Below are 6,000 nucleotides of genomic sequence, written 5' to 3'. Positions count from 1 at the left end.
CTCCAGCTTGTCACTATGCCCAAAGCAAAGACTCATCACCCCAACATGCCCAGCTGGAGCTGGGACAGAGCATACATCTCCGTTGCATGGCTGGAAATGAGTAAAAGGTCAAGACCTGATTTGTCTCCACAACAGAAAAGACAACAGAACAATGGCTCAGTTGCACTTTAATTTTTGGGTCATCACCCAAAGTCAAGAGAGATGCTAAGACTTGTGCCTAACGAATAAAAAGAATTTGTAACCCTTGACACCAACTCCGAGGTCCCTTATCACTGTCTCAAGCAACTGTTCTGTCCTCAAGCACCATGGAGGTGAAGTAAGGGAAGCAGACAGAAGCTATTATGGTCCTAGCCACTTGGCGAAAAAAGCCATCAAGCATGCTATAGCATACACAGGACTGCTTAGCCGGTGCCACAAAAACCTGGAAAGCATCACCTGGCAGATGGCAGAGAGAGGGAGCAGCCAATAGGATGGGAGTTTGCAGCCAGTGTGGCAGATGCCAGGAGGCTGCAGCTATTCTGGGATGCAGGCAGCGGCTGCTCCATCACACCAGCCTTGACAGTCCTTTCTTCTCCAGGGCAGGAAGGATGTCTCCAAGCTCCTTCAAGGTCCTAACTAATTAATGTTGAGTCTGCTGCCAAAGACTTTAAGCTAAGCGTTCAGACCAAAGATAACCACCCCATTACAGAAAAGAAAAATTCTAAATAGCATCTCCAATCTTGGCAAATGCTTAGTCATCATCCTCACTGGAACTTGACACCTACTTAGCACTCATCTGGTCCAAACGCCCATGTTATTAGATAGAGAAACTGAAAGCAGAGAAGTGATATGGTTTGCCCCAACATTCCATAGAAAACTTGAGGGAGAGCTGGGGGCATCAGCTGATGTGTCAGTTCAGAACTCCTGAGCAGCTGAACAGTAGGATGTGGTCTGATTCCATTCTTGGTCTCATTCTTGTCCACTTCTTGAAGCATGCTTCCCTGGATGGATCAATCAAGATGTTTATGCCCACATTTCCCAAAAAAAAGGACATGCTAGACCTTCTAGCATGGCTCCCCATTATGTAACCCCTCTTTCCTGCACTGAGAACAGTGCAGTATACACTGTAGCCTTGAGTGTAACCTTGAGATCCCCACTTTTTTTCTGGACATAACTAGAGTTAACAAAAAGAATCTAGCCTCTTTCTATTCCTGTGACTTGGTCCTTCCTTCAGGTCACTTGTCTCTTAGGCAAAAATATATTTGCCATAAATTCTCCCCAGAGAGACATCAAAACAAAAGAATGCTTATGAAAAAAATCCTTCCTCCTCTGCTCTTAGCAAAACTCAGCCTTCTTCCCTCCTGTCCATACCTTCTTTGCCTGGTGGACAACAGAAGTTCACACATTGGCTCTACACATACCAAATAGACCAGAGTTAGACGCTATCTCTGCCACTAGTGACAACCTAGACACACCGACTTCCATTTGCCTGTTTCCCATCTGGAGAAACTAGGTATGGTGATGTCAGCCTCAAAGGGTCGGGAGTGATGGTGAATTTGGCTCCATGTCTAAGATATAGTAGGCTCTCAGTGTCTTTGAGTACCAAGATGAGGACCATGTCCACACAGCACAGGCTGATGGGAAGTGCCACCCATCTGCCTCAACTCCTGCTGCTCTCAGGCCCTTTAGCCCACTTCTCCCAGGAGACCTTCCCTAATTGCTCTTGTCTCTCCATCACTTTTGTTTTGCCAAACTCCACATCTCCACTCCCATCCAGAGAGTGCTAAGCTGAGTTTCATGTCTGATCATTCTGAGTTGGCATTAGTCATGTCTCCTCACCTAAAAATCTCAAACTACTATCAGGAAACACCAATGGCTTTTCTCCTGCCAGCCCTGAAGAACCCAGCATCAGATACATAGAAGGTTCTGGAAAAATGGCAACTGAGTGAAGAATCCGTTAAAGCAAAGTCATCTCAAACTCTTCTATATCTACCTTCTCTTGCTCCTTCATTCCATTGAGTCTCTGGCATCATGACCACACCTAGAGGCCTTCAGTTGTGATCCAAGAGAGAAAATTAGCAAGATGTGTTCAAAGTGCTCAAACCCATAAAATATTCTTAGAAATTTACTAAGGAAGGAAGTGCTTTTTTTTTTAACTTCCACAAGATACCAAGGCTCAGAGAGGTTAGGAAAGTAGCTCATGCTTGGACCAGAATAGAGACGAGCTGGAGCTTTATGTGGCGCTGCTGACACCCCCTCTGTACAGCTGCTACAAACAGAAGCCATGTCGATATCTCTACTTGCAGCCACAGTAGACTCAGCAGTCCTTTCCGCTTAGCCAAGCAGCAGAGTGAGGTTTTTATTTGGGGGGGGGGCGGAATTTAAGGACTGGAACTCAGTAGGTAACAGTGCGTACTGCTCTTATAGAGGATAGAAGTTCTATTCCTAACACACATATCAGGTAACTCACAGCCTCTTGTAACTCACTCTCCAAGGGATCAAGGCCCTTTTCTAGCCTCCATGTGCATGCGTCCTTGAACACCCTGTGTACAAACCCCCACCACAGACACACACATATCCATATACTCAAAACAATTTTAAGATAAATAAATTAACATTTAACTTATAATCTAAAAAAATGAAATAGTGTTCCTTAATAGGAGCACTCTTAAGACTTAAATAAAATGGCCCATAGTCCCTGAGTAGCACTTAATCTCACGCCTAGCATGGAAAGTGCTTAACAATGTTAGCTGTACCTTAATGTTCTCAAGATTAAAGAGCCAGAGGCCTGATCTCCAAGAAAGATGGCGGGGAGGCTGTGAATATACATATGGGGAGAGGTTGGGTTGTACCAGAGCCTATAAAGTTTGGTACAGAAATGGTCTGGACAGCTAGGTTGGGTTTTCTTAATTATCCCAACGCACTTCCCATCAGGAAAAATTCTCTGTTACATTTTGACTTCTCATGGCAAAACATCTGACAGAAGCAACCTAAGGGACTAAGAGTTTGTTTTCATTGGTAGATTCTGGAAAATGCAGACCATCATGGTAGGCCATGATAATGGGGGCTTGGGATGCTGCTCCTCATCACACCTTCCTTGGTAGATCAGGACTTGAAGAACATGGCCAGGACTGGGCCCAGGATAGACTCTCAAAGGCCTGACCGTAGTGCTCCACTTCTGACAGCTGTAGCTCCAAGTCAGACCTTGTGGTTCCAAGCCAGCTAGGACTGGGTGAGAGCAACAATTGTGATGATGGGGAAAAAATGGCAAGGGCTTCACACCAGGAGGCAGGAACAAGGCACCCCAGTCATCTCAGGTTCCTCCACCCTATCTGAATGAGGGTCAGCATGCCTTTCTCCACATGGGCAGGTCAGAGAGAGCAAAGGGCGTAAGTCTTGGAGGTAAGCACGTCATTCTGTCCCAGGGTATTTCTAGAAAAAAGAAAAAAAAAAACTTCCCACCTGGCAACACCTAGTTGACAATTGTCCTATAAATAGTCCCAGAAGGAAGCCTGATGTTCATCCTGATTCCTGCTTCTCGTCCCTTTCTTTCTTAGACACCTAAGCTCTCTTTTCCCAGGAAATCTCTAGGCAAGAGTTGGCCTCCCTCCCACCATCCTGGTCCCAGACTTCTCAGGTTGCCTGGGAGTGTATGTTCACCCTGAACCAAAAGGGTCATGCACACAATTCAGAGTCAGTGGCCATAGGAACAGCTTCTGGGTCCGGAGGCACCCTGAATGCCGTCAGAATCATAAATGAGAGATGGCTGTGAAGGACTCAGCCTCTGCAAACACCCACAGAGGAAGGAGGGAGGGAGTGAGCCAGGAAGAAAGGGTTTCTCAGCAAAACCAACAAGCCTATGACCAATAGCACCTCCTAGGAAGGAAGTCCGGGACGAACATCTTTCCTCAGAGATATAGTCCTCCACCACCCAGCTGAGAATAGTTTCTCCATCTCCTGAAATTCTTATTTGCTTCATTCGTTTGCAACATGCCTCCTTCCCAACTCGATGTCTTCATCTTTTTTTCTTTTCTTCCTTGATAGTCTACTATGCCTAATTAGGGCTATCCTGTGTGCAAGGGTATGGTGTCATCCACCTGATCATAGGAAACTTACCAATGACCGCATCCTCAAAAATGAACGATTCCCCTCCCCTTCTGCCAGTGGTTCCTCAATAACGGACAGGGTCTGAAGGGTATCTTCCTCCAACCTCATCTAGGCCTGAATTTTAGTTGGCTTAATCTTGTGCAGGTCTTATGCAAGTAACCACAGCTGCTGGGAGTGCATGAGTGTGGTAGCCATTCCATTATTTTTGAACAACAATATTTCATATTTATGCGTATCCAACATGATGCTTTGTCATATAGTAAAATCATGAAATAAAGCTGGCAAATGTATCAATTTCAAGATATTCAATTTTTATGACAACTATCTGATATATAATTTCTTTGCAATTTTATTAAGTATAGTTGCAGTACAGTACAATAGACCCCCATAATTTATTAGTACTAATGGAAACTTTGTGCACTTTGGCCAACATCTTCCTGTCCAACATCCTGTCCAGTCCCTGACAACTAGCACTCTACTCCCTGCTCCCATTAGCCTAGCATTTATATATTCCACACAGAGCTGAGATTATGTGTCATCTGCCTTTCTCTGTGTCTTCTTCATTTATCATAATGTCCTTCAAGTTCATCCACGTTGTTGCCAATGATAATATTCCAGTTGCACATGTGTGTACCACACTTCACTTACCCATCCATTTTTCAGTAGACACTTAGATCAGTTTTGTGTCTTGGCTTTGTGGATAGCACTGCAATGCATGTGGGAACGCAGGTAAGTAAACTGACTTCATTTTCCTTAAGCTAGCCTTCCTTTTCTCCTACTCTCCCATCCTGCATGCTCCCTTTGAAACAGTTTGTACCTTTTCAAGGGTCTGTAATCTGTCTTCTATGCTTCCAGCCTCCCAGAACAGGAGCCTATCTGCTTTACCGACTACTGCATCTCCAGCACTCAGCATGGTGCCTGATGAATAGCAAGGGCTCATAAACACGTGATGACTAACTCATGAAAAGCTCTCTTTTTCTGGCATCCCCTTAGGTGGAATGAAAATGAGATTCATGGCCAGAAGCTCCACAGTCTCTTGGTCGCAGATCAAGCGTGTCAGTCAGCCAGCCCTTCAACGTAAGAGGCACTGGTTCTAAGATACAGAATATCAGGCTGCTGACTTAACCTCCATTCTTTTTTTTTCCCTCCTTTATTAATTTATTCTTGTTACATCTCAATGGTTATCCCATCCCTTGTATCCTCCCATTCTTCCCTCCCTCCCAATTTCCCCTTATTCCCCTCCCCTATGACTGTTCCTGAGGGGGATTACCTCCCCCTCTATATGATCATAGGGTATCAAGTCTCTTCTTGGTAACTTGCTGTCCTTCCTCTGATTGTCACCAGGTCTCCCCGTCCAGGGGACATGGTCAAAGGTGAGGCACCAGAGTATGTGAGAAAGTCATATCCCACTCTCCACTCTACTGTGGAAAGTGTTCTGTCTATTGGCTAGATCTGGGAAGGGGCTTAAGGTTTACCGCCTGTATTGTCCTTGGCTGGTGCCTTAGTTTGAGCGGGACCCCTGTGCCCAAATCTGCCTATCATAATGTTCTACTTGTAGGCTTCTAGGACCCTCTGGGTCCTTCTACTTTGCCTTTCTCCCATGATTCTCTCATCTAGAGTCCCACTAGAATGTCCTCTCCTCTGTCGCAGTTTCCTGGTAAGTGAAGGCTTTCGTGGGACATGCCCCTTGGGCTAATATGCAGATATAAGTGAGTATATACCATTTGAGTCTTTCTGCTTCTGGGTTAACTCACTCATTATGATCATTTCTAGCTCAATCCATTTATCCACAAATTTCGGAAATTCCTTGTTTTTAATAGTAACCTCCATTCTTGTGTTTTACTTTGTTTTTAATCCACAGCACTTATCATCCATCAAATCACTGCGTGTTTGTTGTCTGTATCCCTCAACCAA

The sequence above is a fragment of the Acomys minous genome (genome assembly GCF_964271855.1).
Source record: "Acomys minous genome assembly, chromosome: 10".
Lineage (NCBI taxonomy): Eukaryota > Metazoa > Chordata > Mammalia > Rodentia > Muridae > Acomys > Acomys minous.
This window is presented reverse-complemented; position numbering follows the sequence as displayed.